The 16434-nt window shown below is 48.8% G+C and overlaps 1 protein-coding gene and 1 long non-coding RNA gene across 8 annotated transcripts in view; one reads left to right on the forward strand and one right to left on the reverse strand.

Annotated features, from left to right (window-relative positions):
• Positions 1–778: 778 nt before the first annotated feature.
• On the reverse strand, positions 779–8882 carry LOC102086656 (uncharacterized). Of its 3 annotated transcripts, none has more exons than XR_010471611.1 (3): positions 7741–8882; positions 4908–6260; positions 779–2049 (listed from the first exon to the last, which is right to left on the reverse strand). It is a non-coding gene; the product is annotated as an uncharacterized LOC102086656 (long non-coding RNA). The 3 variants fall into 3 exon arrangements; XR_010471612.1 differs by lacking the exon at positions 7741–8882 and adding an exon at positions 6913–7727; XR_001230334.3 differs by lacking the exon at positions 7741–8882 and having other exon boundaries at positions 780–2049; positions 4908–5020; positions 5908–7727.
• Positions 8883–8938: 56 nt separating this feature from the next.
• PROX1 (prospero homeobox 1) overlaps positions 8939–16434 on the forward strand; it is a 49685-nt gene continuing 42189 nt past the window's right edge. The window contains exons 1-2 of one of the 5 annotated variants that reach the window (XM_065058433.1): positions 8939–9275; positions 9461–9583. The gene's annotated coding sequence lies outside the window, so the exon portion shown is untranslated. The remainder of the gene's footprint in view (positions 9276–9460; positions 9584–16434) is intronic. The other 4 variants (XM_065058434.1, XM_065058436.1, XM_065058435.1 and 1 more) reach the window with 4 other exon arrangements.

Raw genomic sequence — 16434 nt, forward strand, 5'->3', positions numbered from 1 at the left:
GAGACCCTCCCGCGCCCTTCGCCCTCAGCCAGGGATGCATTTTGCATTACAGAAACATTAGAGATTGGCAAAGTGTACAATCTTGGAAGCAGAGCACTGCCCCCTCTCAGTTTATTCTTTTAAGCACCTTTCACGAAGTCAAGCTCAGTCTTCCTCTTCTCCTTTTGACACTGATAGTTTGGTTCCTTTCTGCAACCGGAATAAGGATGATCCCATCCCACAGCCTGGTGGCCAGGGCACGTTTTAGAGAGAAGAGATCCACGACTACACATGGCTTTAGGACGAGGAAAGTGTTAAACGCAAATTTTCCACCTCTAGGAGAGACACCATAACTTTTGGCTGCCCTATGAAAGATGGGAACTGACACCACCATGAGGACATCTTGCAAAAAAAGCAGTGCTGAGCACGGCTGTGCTGGAGCCCGTGGGCATGGGCAAAGCCTCTGTGCTGGCTCCTGAACCATTCCTAGATACCCCTGGAGGTAGCAGATACCCCTGAGGGAGCAGAAACTGTGGCACACCAGGAGCGTGTACCCTGAGCTGGGTGAGCTACCATGGCAGTTTTGCCTATAGACACCTCAAGTTAGCCTATGCTTTGCTTTAGGCTCCTAAAGCCACTGGTCTTTTCAGGACCTTACAAAACATCCAGGCACCTGTGTCATATTAAAATGAATAGTATAGCACTCACAACTGTTTTGAGATGTTATCAGATGCCTTTTTGCCCCTGAAAAAATTGTCCCTCAATGCTTTGCAGGACTGAGTCTGTAGAGGTGACAGATCACATGCACACTTCACATAATGGGAATGACATTTTATTAGAAAAGATGGGTTCTTAAAATTGTTGCTCTATAATATAAAAATAAATTAATTCAGCACACACACTAAGTAATCGAAAGTGTTTTCCCCAGGTTATAATCCCCCTACAGAAATATGTCCTCCTTTCTTAGAAACACCAACCAACCAAAAGACCATAAGTCTATAAAATTAACCTACATGTCCTGTTCAATACCAGCTTTGATTATTCAGCAGGGTAGGGTACAGTTTTAAACTATCAAATACGCTTCCTTTTCTCTTGCTTTATGATTTTAAACTTCTTAAGACTTTTAATGCAAGTACTAGGACAGGGCATCTCAAAGTATTTTTAATGTGCTTTTAACCCCTCCACATGGAGGTTGCTAAAACAGTTCAGATCTTTGAATGCTGGTAGGGTGGTGCTGGCTAAGAGCTGTCCCTCTCTGGCAGCTATTCTGACATGATTAATAGAAAGAAAGCTGTGTCGGGATTAGTTTTTGTACAAGACAACAGTGTGCATCCCTAAAAAAGAATGGCCTGAAGAGCTTCCCATATTTTGTTTTTAAATTCTTGTCCAGCATCGTTTCAGCCCACATTGAAGGTAAGGCATGCTTTGGTCAAAAGAGATGGAAAACTGTTCAGCGAGGTAAGCACTGACTGATTTAACCGAAGCCATACTGAGCATAAACCCCTATCAGAGGAACGGATCAGAGATGAAGCTGAAATCAGCTTCCACCTCACAGCCTTTCGTGTAATACAGTGTGAATCAGAACCCGCATTTGCCAGAGTTTTGCTTTTGACTTCTAAACAGACTCGGCAATTACACCTCCTGGAGGTGCAACTGCGTGTGACACCGGGAGAATTCGATGCCAACAGAGAGCAAAGGCTTTTCTGAGTTGTGAGAGACGGATTCCTCCTCAGCAGGGCTGATGTGACAAATGATCACCACTTCCAGAGTCCACGGTTTGCTGGGAGCTCATGTACCAAGGGAATTCCCGTCCCGGCAGCGTCGATCCAGCAGCGTGCACAAACACAGGGCCAGAGCACCAGCTGATGTGAACTGGGATGGCTCTGCTGGATCTGGCTGACATCCGACATTCACTTGCGATTTCTGAATGGAGAATTAAGAGGAAGAGTGGGATGACATACTTACAGGCGTTGCTAGTTCAGAGAGGGATGAAAGGGAGCTGGCAAATTGTCTGCTACCAAAGAAACACCAATGCCACCTCTGTCTCCACAGAAAGATTCTTCCAGGCACCTGGGAGAGAAGCATAAACATGGAGCTTTGCAATGTTTCTGGAAATGCATCTGACCTGAGGAGCCCTGGTGAAGCCAGATATGCAGGGCCACATAAGGCTGGAAGAGACAAGAGGTGACAGCCTGGTGTCAGCTGCTTGAATGAGAATTTCCTCGTGGGATAAAGCAAGTGGAAATGTTTTCCCTTTCAACCTTCTCACCAACCCAGTGGAAAGAGCAGGCTGGGGAAGAGCAAGGCCCTGTGTGAGACAGAAATGCATCACGGCTGCTTACACTGGCAGCAGATGATACAACTCCATCCATCTCCGTGGGTCTGCAGGGTTTTATGAGGCTCCACCCAGTTCTGTAAATTCAAACCTACAGCCTCCTTTACATCAAGGTGCTCCTTCAAAGCTGACATCCAGATAACCCTTAACCAATGAGTGACAGCTCTCATCTTTAGCAAACTCCGTCCTCCATTGTTTAGATTGGAAGGCACAAATAGTTAAGCTTAAAAGCAATCTAGCAGAAATAGGGTTTGGGAACCAATTCACCAAATTTACACAGTGGTGTTTAAACCGAGCAGGACATTAGCTGATACTCAGTGGACAAACTTAATGGCCAACGTCACTCTATCAGCCTTTTCCCATGAAAAACCTGCACCCTAGGTGCTACCGAGTGCTAATTTGTTAAGAAAGCCTTAATTGAGTGACAGTTAATTATTGACAGATTTGAACTACTTTATCTCTCAATCAAAACCTGGCTGTGGCCCAGGCAGCAAGCAATTTACAGCCACAAAGGTAAATCTGGCCACGTGCAAGCTTTTTATGCTGAAGCCTAACGGTTCTCCCTCCCCCACCCCAAGTTTCTGCTAAAATTTCTCTCAGAAGGAGCTGATGATCCCCTAGTGATCACCAACCCACATCAAGGTGGTTACCCTGCTTAACCCCACTTGGCACAGAGTGGGAATTACCAAGGGGACATCCATCTGGAGCTGCCTGAGATAAGAGGTGTCCAGTGTTAATAAACAGGCTTCCTCTACACCTCAGCAGGGCCTTCCTTTTCTAAACAGTCTTCCTTTAATGTTGTAAAATGGTTTTTTTCCATTTACTCAATGATCATGCTTTTACTGGTGGGGGAGGGCCAAGGGAAAGAGAGAGGGGTGGGAAGAGAGAGGAGAGGAGAGGAGAGGAGAGGGAGAGGAGAGGAGAGGAGAGGAGAGGAGAGGAGAGGAGAGGAGAGGAGAGGAGAGGAGAGGAGAGGAGAGGAGAGGAGAGGAGAGGAGAGGAGAGGAGAGGAGAGGAGAGGAGAGGAGAGGAGAGGAGAGGAGAGGAGAGGAGAGGAGAGGAGAGGAGAGGAGAGGAGAGGAGAGGAGAGGAGAGGAGAGGAGAGGAGAGGAGAGGAGAGGAGAGGAGAGGAGAGGAGAGGAGAGGAGAGGAGAGGAGAGGAGAGGAGAGGAGAGGAGAGGAGAGGAGAGGAGAGGAGAGGAGAGGAGACTCAGCATGCTTCTAAAGAATCCAGGCACCTGCTTTTGACACGAAATTACTAATGCTAAAAGTTCTCCCAGCTTGGCTATTTTCCTTGCCTTCTGCACACAAGCAATATGTGAAGTGAGAAAGAGAAGAAAAAATTAGGAAGGAAGAGAAAGAAACAAAAAGAAAAAAGATTAGAAGAAAGCAAGAAAGAAAGGAGATGGAAGGAAAAATTAATATATTAGCAGGAGTAGTAGTAACCACAGCAGTATCACAGTCGTTCACTGCAATATGTCCAAACAGTCATAAATGTTTTACGCATCCTAAAATGCCATGTACAAGGGCTATGGCATCCTACTGAGGTTAATGAATGAATGAGGTGCCCTTGAAGGTTAATTTGCACAAACAAAAGGTCAAGGGACATCTTCAAAACAAAATATTGATTAAAGCAAGTTAAATGTTTTGACTTGAAGGAGACATGAAGGATTAAAAAGCAAAATAGAGCAGTATGGATAAGAAAGGAACAGGAAAGAAAAAACACCACCCCCAGACACAAAGGAAATGGTAGAAAACATATCTGAATCAGCTAGTCATCTGCTAACAAGCTGTAAAGATTTCCAATGACAAGTTGTCACATTAGTTTAGTGAAACTGAAGCAGCACTTATCCCTTTTCCTGTGCTTAATCTCTCAGCGAGCTGCACAGAAACATGCTACCACGTTTAATAGGATTAGTTTAGTTCACTTTCTCCTCTCTGGAGGTTGTGAGGTTTTTTCTTCGTGGTGTTTGGTTGTTTTGTTGTTTGTTTGTTGCTTTTTTTTTAATTTTTCTTTTTAACAATTATATTTCCGTTAATACCAGGTTCTTGAATTAAATTGCACTCTGCTGAACCACCTAGGTTGCATTCACTCTCCAAGTTAAAGGCATTTTCTTTCAAAGGTTTCCTTTTTGAAAGAAGGAGCCGGAGCAAAGGGAAGCAAGGAAAGGCTCTAAATTCAGCAATTACACAAATCAAGCACCCTGTTCTCATCTTTCTCATGCATACACACTGATGATGCTTTACTGATATCGGTAGAGTTATTTTTAATTCAGATCAGCATATGATATATGAGAAAAAGATGACAAGGAGAAGGAGAAGAAGGAGAAGGAGAAGGAGAAGGAGAAGGAGAAGGAGAAGGAGAAGGAGAAGGAGAAGGAGAAGGAGAAGGAGAAGGAGAAGGAGAAGGAGAAGGAGAAGGAGAAGGAGAAGGAGAAGGAGAAGGAGAAGGAGAAGGAGAAGGAGAAGGAGAAGGAGAAGGAGAAGGAGAAGGATGGAAAACCTGCTCTTTATTTCCCGCCCCATTCTCTCATTTAGTTGGAACAGACACAGCAAGAAAATGATCAAAGAAAAGGCAGTTTCAACAATATACCCGTCACGTTCAATTTTGTTGTCAGACTCCAAGGGGACAGAGGAATCATGCATGGTCATGGGCACACTGCAAAAGTTTTCCTAAGTTTCTTGCATTCTGGTTTTATTCTTCCCCTTAAAGAAAGAAATATAAGCACAGAAAGCTGTTAGTTTGCAGCAAACCTTTTCTCTGCAGAGGCACCAAAATTTGGAGGAGGATTTATTTCTGATGGGACAAACCCTGCAGCTGAACACAGACCTGACAAACCCCATGTGGTATTTTGACCTGAAGTTTGTGACACCCACCAAACATTAGGAGAACCCACAGACCAGAGTGTGCCCAGGCTTTGAATGCAAACTTTGTGGACATAGACTACTTTTGTTGGGATCCAAAACACCCATAACTCAGAAATTAAAACAGTGTGACTACCTTGCAATGTATTAATGACCAAGAAAAGGACCTGGTGACTACCTCATGACCTATTAGTTACTAGGAACTTTTTACAGGAATTTAAAGACAGACTGGAATCTGTGGCAGTTCACTCACCAGGACCACACTTGGTCAGGGCAGCAAGCGACAGATACAGCCATGCCACCCGCCCACAGCAGCAAGAGGCTGCCCCACCACTGCCCAAGCCACCAAGCCCTAGAGAAGAAACAAGGGACGACTTTGCTCACTACAAATCCTGAATACGAGCTGCTGGCATGCTCCTTCTTTCTCCTTCTCCTTCTCCTTCTCCTTCTCCTTCTCCTTCTCCTTCTCCTTCTCCTTCTCCTTCTCCTTCTCCTTCTCCTTCTCCTCCCCCTTCTGAGGAATTACATTCCGGAGGAAGAAGAGTTTCTCCTCCACCTCTAAAATTTGGGTGGTGGGTGGGGAATTACTTTCACTGCTGAGCTGTGAAGCATCAACTTGCATTCCTTAAGAGGCTGCCTGTCCTTCAGGGTAGAGAGGGGTCTGGAGCACACGGTGCCCAAGATAGAGGGTGAATGGAAAGCATTCATTTAATTCCAGCTGGACTTACTGGTGTGGCAGGTCGCAGGGACGGTGTGGTTAGATTTGAGAAAGCTGCAAGACACAGGGATGGTGGAAGGTAACCCGCTAGCAGGTACAAAATGAGGCAGGAAGGCGGATGGTAGGTGGAAGCCTGCGCACATGGTACCCATGGCTGGGGCCAGGCTGGCTGCCTCTGCTCTATTGTGTGACCTTGGGGACATCGCTTCACTCCCAGTGCCTCAATTTCTCGTCTGGGTAAACCAACAGTGGCTGAAGTTCAGTTGAGCCCCGGTGGTGCCAAACTCAGTGTCAGAGGCAGCTGTTTATTTATTTATTAGCGTTTGCAGAATTCGGCTTCACCTCTACATGTATCCCGCTGTCCTTTAAAAGAAAAAAAAAAAAAAAAACCAGGAAAGAATTCAAGCGAGTCATTCACCCGCCAAATTTAGCCTATCTTCCCCTGCGTCCAGACACACTTCTGCACCCTTGTTACGCAGCCCCTGCAGCACTTACAGCTACAACGGGAAGACTGAACGTGTCACCCCGGCCAGCCCAGCCCCGCAGAACAAGCCGGGAACGAGCCCTCCCGCCGAGGCCCGGCCGCACCGCCTGTGCGGGCCGCCCCTCGCCGTCCTCCCCTGCTCCTCGCTCCCCGGCGGCGGACGGCCCCGGGCCCCTAATTCTGAAGGTGTCACGTTAAAACAACTCACGACGAAGACGCCCCGGCGGGCAGAGGGAGGGCACGCTGGGTACTTTTTCGGGGCCGCCCGGTGCCCGGGCTGGGGGCAAAAGCGGTAGCAGCGGAGCGCGCCGGGGCGTTGTCCGTTGCACTGGGGATTTGCGGTCACCCACAGCGCTGAGGTGGCCGGCGCCGACCCCGGGACCGTCGTCGGACGCGGGCACAGCACTGCTTGCAAGGGCGCCCGGCCGTGCGGCGCTGCCCGGCCCGGCGAGGAGCGGGACTCTCCCACCGCCGCGGGGACCGGGGAGGTCAGCGGTGAGAGCAGCCTCTGGCTCCTCGCCCTGCACTTACCCGGCCGCGCCGGGCAGGGGTTACCGCCTGCCGCCGTGCGAGCCCCGACGTGCCGGTGCTGCGTCCCCGGGGGAGGCCGGAACCGGCTTCGCCTCTCGCACTGGTACAGGGCTCTAGGGCGGATGTTACCGGTTGTATCTCTCCGTGATCCGCTGGTCCGGACAGCGGCAGGGAGATTCATTTTTTCTAATTTGGGAGCAGCCTCCCAGCCGCAGGTCCAGCGGCGCAACGGCGCCGTTTCGGTCGGTCCCGAGCGGTATGTTCGTGATCCGCGGTGGCTGGTTGATCAGATCACCCACCACCCTACCCGCCTTAGTGACCCCGCTCCCCGACGCGGCGGGCAGCGGGGAGAAGAGCCGTGCGAGGACCCACGCATTTCGCCTCGCGGGCAGGGCAGGCCCTGGGGGGCGGGTTTGCTGCCTGTGCCAGCTCCCAAACTTCGGCCGCTGACGGTGGCCGTCCCATTGCGCCCCAGCCAAGGGGCTTCCGCGCCCGGCCAGCGCCGTGGGAGGCGGCGGGGCTGTCCGCAACCACGCGTGGGGCTGCACGCCCCGTTTCCCCTCTAGTGAGGCAGAGCCTTAAAGTGAAAGCGAGGGGAAGCGGAGCGGCTCCCCGCGCCGACAGCAGCAGGGCGGGCAGGTGGCGAGGCGCGGCCCGGCCCCTCGCCGTTTGCACGGAGTTGCGCTTCAAGTTTTGGTGATGGCCCCCCGCGCCAGCCCTGCCCCGTCTGGGCTCTCCCCTCCGCTCGGGGCACCCGCTCCCGCCGGCCCGCATGGCAGCCTCGATGGGCGGGCGCGGACGGGCCCGGCGAGACAGCGACGTCCTTACCTGCCGCCGAGCGCCCTGCACTGCCGTCTGTCCCTCCGCAGGACGTTATTCCCTTTCCTTCATATATGCTCCTGCCGCCTGCAAGCCTAAGGCAGTTTTCCTACGGGAAGGCTGCCCGCAGCAACGGGGCAACCCTCGGCGGCAACCGGGGCGGGGGGTACTGGGCCCTCCTTGACCCGCGCCGCGGAAGCCCGCGCTCACGGCGGGACATTGCGCGCCCGGCAGGCTTTGGTGCAGATTGCAGCCCGGACTTGCTGCAAAGATAATGTTTTGGTGTTTGCTTTTTTTTCCCCCAAAAAAAAGAGAAATTTCTCCTAGCTTTCCCACCGGAGCTGGCCGAGAATGGGCTGTGCTGAGCTTGGAATGCGTTTAAGTTGTCAGAAAGTTTGGGAGCGCTGCTGAGGGGGTGCGAGCAGCCGGGTTTCGGCGCCGCCGTTAGTTCCATTCCGCAACCTGATGCTCCTTTTCGTGTTTATTTTCTGCCTCGCACGTGAAACGTGTTCCGCGCGGCTCCCACTTACAGCCCCACCACGCGTGTCAGAGCCGCTGCCCCTGCGCACCGGGCCGGGAGGTGGGCGGCCACGGACCTGTTTCTCTTAAAAGTTTGTGACCCGCGTGGGGGCAGCGCCCGCGAGCATGATTTGGCTTCCCCGGCTTCCCCATGCTTAACACGTGAAAGACGCGCACCCGGGGCAGCGCACTCCGCGCCACGGCACTCCTCTGCGGGAGACTTCCCGCGCGGAAAACTTTCCCGAGTGGAAAACTTTCCCGCGTGGGCCACCGCGCTGTATCCCCTGCCCCCGCGTGGATGACTTTCCTAAAGTTTCTTTTCCTTCCCTACTCGGGGCGGCTTTTGTCCGCCCCTCGCCCGTGCGCAGCGGACCCGGGGCGGGGAGGGGGAGGCCGCCCCGTCGGGCCGCATCTGCCGGCGCTCTCGCCCCGTGTCCGTCCGTCCGTCCATCCGCACACCACCCCCCCACACCCCCCCCCCGCATGCAGGTGCGCGGCTGCCGCCACCTTCCCGCGGGGCGGGGCGGTCCATCCCCCCTCCCCGCTCTCCCCTCTCCCCTCTCCCCGCTCCTGCCAAGTTCTCCCCGTCCCCCCCGTCCGTCCCAAGGAGCCTCCCGATTGGGCGCCGGGCCGGGCTCACGTCACTCCGAGCGTGACGTCTAGTCTTCCTGTTTCCTTCAGCTGTGTCTTAAAGTAAATCTTGTGGCGGTGCGGAGCGCTCGGCTCGGCGCGGCCAGCCCTGCCCCAGCCCAGCCCTGCCCCGCCGCCACGCGCCGCTCCGCGCCACTCCGCCCCCGCGCCCGCTCCGCGGCCCCCGCGCCCGCTGCCCGCGCCCGCCCGCCCTTTCCCTTCGCCCCGTTATTTATCCATATTCATCAGCGGCGGGGCTCGCCGGCTGCGCGCGCGTGTACGCGCGGGTGGGTGCGCGGGTGCCGTGTGCATGTGCGTGTGCGTGGCCGCCTTCCTCTCGTCCCACCGGCAAAAAAAAAAAAAAGAGAGGCTCAGTCTCGTCGCCGTCGCACGGAGTAAGTACCCGCTCCCTCCCGAGCCCCCTCCGTCCCTCACGGCTTTTTCGGCAATTTTTTTTTTAGTAATAATGATTGCACTTGCTTGGGCTGCTTTAAATGGTCGAGGCGGGGAGGGGGTGGGAGGAATGAAATTCCCGGCAAAATACTGATCACCGTTATCAAACCTGTGCTTCTTTTTCCAGGGGGCAAAATTGCAATGACTTTATTAGCTGAGTAGTTGTAATTCCCCCGTAGATAAGGCGGTAAAGGATTTGTAAGCGCCGAGCCCGACGGAGCGCTCACCGGAGCCTGCCCAGGGCTGGAGAGTAAGTGACCTGCTCGCTGTTAGGTGATCCTCCCCCCTTCCCTTCCCCTTCGCTCGCTCTCGGCCACCGTTTGTGGACGAGTCTTTCTTTTATCCCGGTGGGCTGCAGGGCAGTTTTGCGGGAAACGGAAAATGCAGCGAGTATTTGGCTTCTTTTTGTTGTTCCCAGCTTCCTCCTCCCCCCGTCCCCGCCGAAGTTCCCCATCCCCTGCTTTAAACTCCTGCTCCGGTCCTCTGAGCCTCCTCTTTGTCTTGTTTATTATCGCTGCCTTTCTTTTTGTCTCTTCCAATTTGCTTGTCATTTGCATGTCGCTAGTTCTCCTTTTTAACCCGAATCGGGAAGGGCAGGGACTTTTTATTCCTATTCTTCTTACTCTTACAATTACTTTTTCATTTCCAAGAGTGGGACGAGCTGCGAATTGTGGAAATGTATAGAAAATAGGATTTGAGTGGTAGGTAGCGAGCACATGAGAAGAGATCAAATGCAAGTCGCGGGATAAGAGCCTTGATCTGGGAAAAGATTAGGATTATTGGTACTTTCTGTTTGTTTGGTCGTTGTTTGGTTTTTTTTTTTTTTTTCTTCGGGGAGGGGATTTATTTTTTTCTTAGCCTTTGATGGAGATCTTTCTTGGCTTTTTTCATTTTCTGTTTATCGGCTGAGTGACCGGGAGCACTTTACCATGTGTTTCAACTGAGTTAAAGCGCAGGAGGGAATGGTGCTTGGGGGCGTGGGGGCTGCGCGGAGGGGGCGCGCAGGGCTGTGTTTGGCGTGAGCGGCCCGGGATGAGAGGGGCGCACCGCAAATGCGGGGCCCGGCGAGCACGGCTCCCCTGCACCGGGCACTCCGCGGGGGCGGAGCGGGGCCGCCCTGGTTTCCGCGGGGCTTTGAGGAAGGGAAGAAAGTTGCGCGTATCCCCCCGCGGTCGCTTTGCAGCGGGGCGGAGGCTGTCGGGGCAGGTGCGCGGGGCCAGGGCAGGTGCGCAGCTGGCGGGGTGCGGGGGGGGTCCCGGCCGCCGCTTCCTGGTGCCGCTGGGACGGGTGTCGGGGTCAGCCGTGGGGAGCAAGTAGGTAAAGAAGTGTCTGCTGGCTGTTCGTGCTCCAAAAGGCGCCTCCGAGGTGGGATGGAGGTCCCAGAAGGAGTCAGTATCACATACATGTGCCCCGTCTTCGGAAATAACAGATACGGAGGATATTAACTTAATATCCTTGACAAAGTAGGGGGTGTCAATCACGGCTGTCAGGGGAAACGGCTGCAGACTAGAGGTGCCCTTGAATGTCGAGCAAAAGTTGCCCTGGCGAGGATTTGGAAACCCATTAGTTTCCCACAGGTCCCGAGCGCTCCCAGGGCACGCCATGGTGTTCCTGGCTGCGCAGCAAGTGTCACCCCAAAACCCTTGCCCGGGTCTGGGGACGGCCAGGGGACACGTGGAGGTGCATCCATGCGCCCATGGCCATGGCTGGGTGGCAGAAATGTCCGGGGTTGTCTAACGCAGGGCAGAGAAACACGGCCACGTCACCGCGAGGTGTAAAAGCTCAGATTATTTGTCACTTCCATCGTCTGTAGAGGTTTGGCAGTACACAGGATGAATTATATGGAGACAGTTTCCTCGCCCGTAGATTTGCATGTGGCACATACCCTTTATGTCGTCTTCTCTCCGTTTTTCTGTGAGTTGCCATCAATCATGTAAAGTTTACGACCACTGCAGCTCGTTTTGCATTTATTTTATCTGCTTTTTGTCCAGAGCTTACCTTTAACAGCAATATTGCATACTGTGAAATGTTTCTTAATACTCAAGGGTAGACAGAGTATCAACATTTCATGAGTTGATATGTGATAAAAAGTACAATGTATATACTTTTTGCTAACAGCTGCCTATTAAATTATTTTGTGAAGTATCTTACATTCGCTGAATGGCGCTGTCAGTTTATACAGTTAATGTTCTTGCCAGTTGAACTCCGAGGCCTCTCAGTTTATATGGCTTGTCTTTTTTATGATCGCTTGATAAATTAAGATAGTCATAAGAATGGACACATTTTGAAATTGGAGTTTAATTTGATTCAAGGCAGAATTGTAAATACTGCAATATGTAGTCTCTATATCATGATTTATTCTGTCTCAAAGTGCAGCCTAGCTGCTAGATGAACTAATTCAAGAATTGTGATTTAATGACATTGTGTAGCCTGGAAAAATATCTTGGAAAACTTGGGCTGAGTTCGTAGTAGGAATCTTGCGAGCATTTCAGTATTCTCTCTGTGCAGAGACCATGGGAGTTATTTTCTTCACGATCAGTGAAATAACAAGGACCAAACTGGCTTGAGAGGAAGAAAATGCTTTCATTTTTTTACCTTGAGCACCTCAATTTCTTTTTCTCATTCAAAGAATCTGCTCAACCAGTGCTGATCACAGATAAGTGAGGGAGGGCCCTGCATCTCCCCAAAATAAAGGTCTGAACTAATGAGATGCCAAATCCCTCCTGTAAAGGAGCTCTGTCAGTTCTCCCTGTAGTCAATGGGCACTGAGGATATTTGGCATTCACAGGAATTTCTGGATACCTTGCTGGATTGGGCCCTGGGTATCACCGGGTTCATAAAACAAGGGTGGCTTTTTTTCTTTAAGGCTAAAGAGCAGGTAGCATAATTTTGAAGTAAATCAGGTTCTAATTTTTAGTTCTTCTTATGGAGAAATCCTGATAAAATAGTTGTTAGTGCACGAATAGTTGCTCGTCATTTCTGCCTTGTTTCGAATTCTTTGATTAGACGTCTCAGTGAAGGGAGTTAGATAACCCCTTCTCCTACAAAAACTTGTGTCAGAGCCATACAGAAAGGTAGTACTTTCTCACTAGCGGCTGACGTGATTTTAGCGCTGAACAGATCTATCGTGAATAGATGTCATCTGTTCTTCGGATTTTAGCTGCGGTTTTGTGCATGAAATGCTGTTGACTGGGATAATTTTTGTCCTGTGCTTCCTGGCTGATTCTGGCAAAGCTGTACCCCATATAAGGCTTTAGAGTGAAAGATCTAAATATTTCTATTAGCAGAAGTATGTTAAATTTCCTGTGTGGTATTGGCTTAATGGGCTGCCATGAAGCAGGCAGATGCTGGACCAAAGAAAGTAATCAGCTTGTGAAAAGATACGAACAATTTTAGCTCTATAAACTGATATCTTCTTGAATTCAGCCATGAATATTGGTCAGGTTTAGCACTTCACTGCTGTGTATTTAATGGCTGTTTAGGTTAGGCTAGCGTCCTTCAAAGTGGCTGAGGAGGGTGAGTTTGAATTTACATCTCCTTTGCATCTCATAGGTGTATGAATTAATCTAGGAGAAAATGATCAGCATCTTTGTAGATCAAGATGAGTTAACAAAATTTATTACATTAATTGATTTATTTGTAATGAGTGTGGTTAAATACCTGACATCATATTCCTTTCTGAAGACCATTCTAGCCAAAGGTTTGTTAACAGTAACTCTTTGATACCTAGAATAATTAATCTGTTTCCAGTTAAAATGTCAGTGCATATCAGATGGATAAGAAGTAAACTCACGTCTGTAGCTGCTGTGCTGTTAAGAGGTTATTCATAGCTACATTTTAATCACATCTCCTTAAACAAAAGTTTCGAAAGTAAATTTGTAAATACTGTAAGCTATGTTCATGGATGGACTTAGAAAGCGCTGAGGCCCTTGCTGTGTTTTTGAATTACACGGACATGGAAAATGTTCAGTTTCTGAGAAAGCCGCATCGTGTGAGTTGAGGCTCAAGATGTGGAGGGTGGATTTAACATGAACTCCACTTGGCATGCAAGGAGTATTGAAAGTGACGCGTAAGGCAAATTTAACCTTCACAAATTTTAAACTCTGTAACTCAGAAAGAAATGGTGCTTCTGAAGATTTCTACATAGATCTTGACAACCTAAGCTATCTTTGTAGCTGTATATTTCTGTATAGCCATAGAGAGACAGTAGATGTATGAAATACAGTTTTGAGACAATGTGGAGCCAGACAAGTACTGGTACTACATAAAGGCCATAAACTTCTTAATTATTTTTTTCCACCCCAAGAGTTCCTTGTTTATGCAGTTCTAATCTAATTAGTCTCAAAATCTACCTGTCGTGGCTGGGATTTTGCATCCCGTGGTATGTGCCATTCCACTTCCCTTGGGGTGTGAATAGGTTTTGGTCCTCCGAGGCTGAAATATGAACTGGCTGCTCCCCTTCTGTTTTATCAGGCTAAAGTAGAACTATTTCTCATATTTAAGCCGAAAGGCACGTAAGCCTTAAAGCTGGCAGTCTTTGGGCTCGGGATAACACCAGGGCAAATGGGAGATGTTGCTTAATACCCAGGTTAAGTGTACGATAACTCTGATGCTTTCAGCTTCCAGCGAGGGAAGGAGGGGGCACCGCTCCGGAGCACCTCCTGCCGTGTGTTTGCGGTGGCAGGAATGGGCTGAGGAGCAGCTGCTGGTACGGGGGCTCAGGGAGAGGAAAGTGGACACTGGGGAGGAAGGATGCGTGGCAATGACCTTCCAACCTGGCGCAGGACAGCCTATTTCCTGAGCTGCTGACTCAAGGGTACAGCAAGCCCTCCCCATGTGTGTCCTTGGTTGGGATTGGGCAAGAGAGAGGGAAAACAGTGGTCAGGCACCTCGAATTTGCTGGGAAACGTGCAAAGCTTGAAACCTGACATGGGGTTTTTGGTGCGAGCCTGCATCTCAATCAAGCATATCTCGACTACAGAAAAGGAAGGAAAAGCATGAAGGTTTTCAGTGTTGGTGGTTTGTGTGGGTTTTAAAATTTTATTTATTTATTTTCCCTATTGGGAAGTATTACCTTTACACAGAATGCCTTTAGAATATCTTATGTGCGGTAAGCAAGAGCTCTTTTGGTTATCTTGCAATTAGTTTATATCACATTCAAATGAACCCCACCAGACTGAAAGGTCAACCTTGACCCTGGTTTATTCTGTGCCAGTATTGGTGGTGGTTGTCCCTTTCCACCCCCAGAGAACTTGGCTGTTTATTTACTCTTTTGAAAATCCAGCTCTTCAGATATTTTTTTAGATTAAGACCTAATTGCAAAAGCCTGATTCTACCCCTGAAAAACTCCATTTGCATTAACTCAGAGCAAGAAGGAGACAGTCTTTTACGACAAGTACTGCCAAGCAGGGCCTGATCCAACCACTCGCATGTACCAGAATTTTGGTATCCCTGGACTCCAGGAGAGTTGCTTGCAGGGTGTGATGCTGCCTGGTGTGCAGGTGGCAGAACTTGGCCCCTGCAACAGAAGTCCTTGTTATTTTATTATTACTGTGAGGTCTCCAAACTCCACTTGCTTAATGTGCTTCTTGATAGGGAATGATCTCTGAAGGCAGTGTCCTGATAACAGTGTAAGGCTCTGGATTTCCCATCTGAATCCGTGACATTTTTTAATTATTATTATTTTTTTTCAATAATTCTTTGCTTTCCTATATGCAAGGAGCCAGTAGTATAAACAAACATCATGTCCCTTGCATAACTGTCTCTGACACCAAACCTCTGAAAATTCTCTTAGTACATCCAGAATATGTGGGCAAAGGCTACACAATAAACATAATGTTTTGAAGCATTAAAAGCCCTTCTCTCTTTTTTTTTTTTTTTCATTCTGGTTGCAAACTAAGCATTGACTACTGTCTTGATTTTACAGATTATTTCATGCTGAAATTATGCCTGTTTGCATGGATAGTCATTCTTTAAAACTAGCCACAGATGCAGTCCTAGGGAGCACGTAGATGTTTTTACAGGTGAACCGAAAGAGATGGGAGCAATTCCAAAAAGTCTGCATGCTGCCTTTGGCAATATACCCTGTTATTGTGAAGATTGTGCTCTGTTAAGCAAATGTAAAGTTTAATATTAGATAAGCGTCGCATGAAAAATATTTTAATTTTCCTCAGTGTTAGATTTTAAGAAACAAGAAAGAGTGTCTAGTGCTTTATGTGCAATGTGAGTTTAGCATCACTAGTTAATAAGTCACAAATTATGTCAAGAGCCTTTTACAAAATGCAAGGAAGTGTGTTATCTTTTTATGCTGTGTTCCTGGGAAACAATGAGAGTTCATATAAAGAGAAGGTATCTTCCTTTCTCACGCAGCTGATTGATGTTATTTGTTTCATCTTTCCCTGTTTTTTCTCATCTTTTCTGCACGTCACAGGAAATAAGATTCTGTGTATTGAAAATATTACATGTAAGAGGGGCTTCACTGGGCATTTGAGATACTGTTCTTGGAGATTTTTCTAAAGCAGAGAGATGTGACACTGAATATGCCTCGTTTCTGCTCTGCAAAAAAAATTATCGTCATGTATTTTAGTGTACGAAATACAGGATCTGCAGCCTTTGGTAGTGGGGCTTGCTTGGAGAATATGAGTTAAGAAAAGAGAAGGAATGTATGGGCAATTCAAAACCCTGTCATGGCTAGTCACTCATACCTATGAGGCTGTATTAACGAACTACATTTTGGCCTTTATTTGGTCACATCTCTGTAAATATTTTAATCCTGACCATAGAATATTTTGATGAATTTTTGCTTTGCTGAATAAATGTTTCCCTAATGATTTAAGAGAGGCTTTTTTCTCTCCCCAGTGCAAGCCTAAATGTGTGTATGATTTCTTTGCCTTTCACAGGCACACATACTAACCTGCCTACAATTAAGTGAAAGTTGTTGTTTTGACCTTCGAATGTTTATTTACTAGTTTTATCTCTCTTTAAAAAGCAAAACTACAATTATGGTTTTTACATCGCAATTGATTTTTTTTAATCCAAATTTTATACAATTTATTGTTTTAACAATAAATCTTAACTAAGGAGTACTTTCATCTTCTTTTG

The sequence above is a fragment of the Columba livia genome, chromosome 3 (genome assembly GCF_036013475.1).
Source record: "Columba livia isolate bColLiv1 breed racing homer chromosome 3, bColLiv1.pat.W.v2, whole genome shotgun sequence".
NCBI lineage: Eukaryota > Metazoa > Chordata > Aves > Columbiformes > Columbidae > Columba > Columba livia.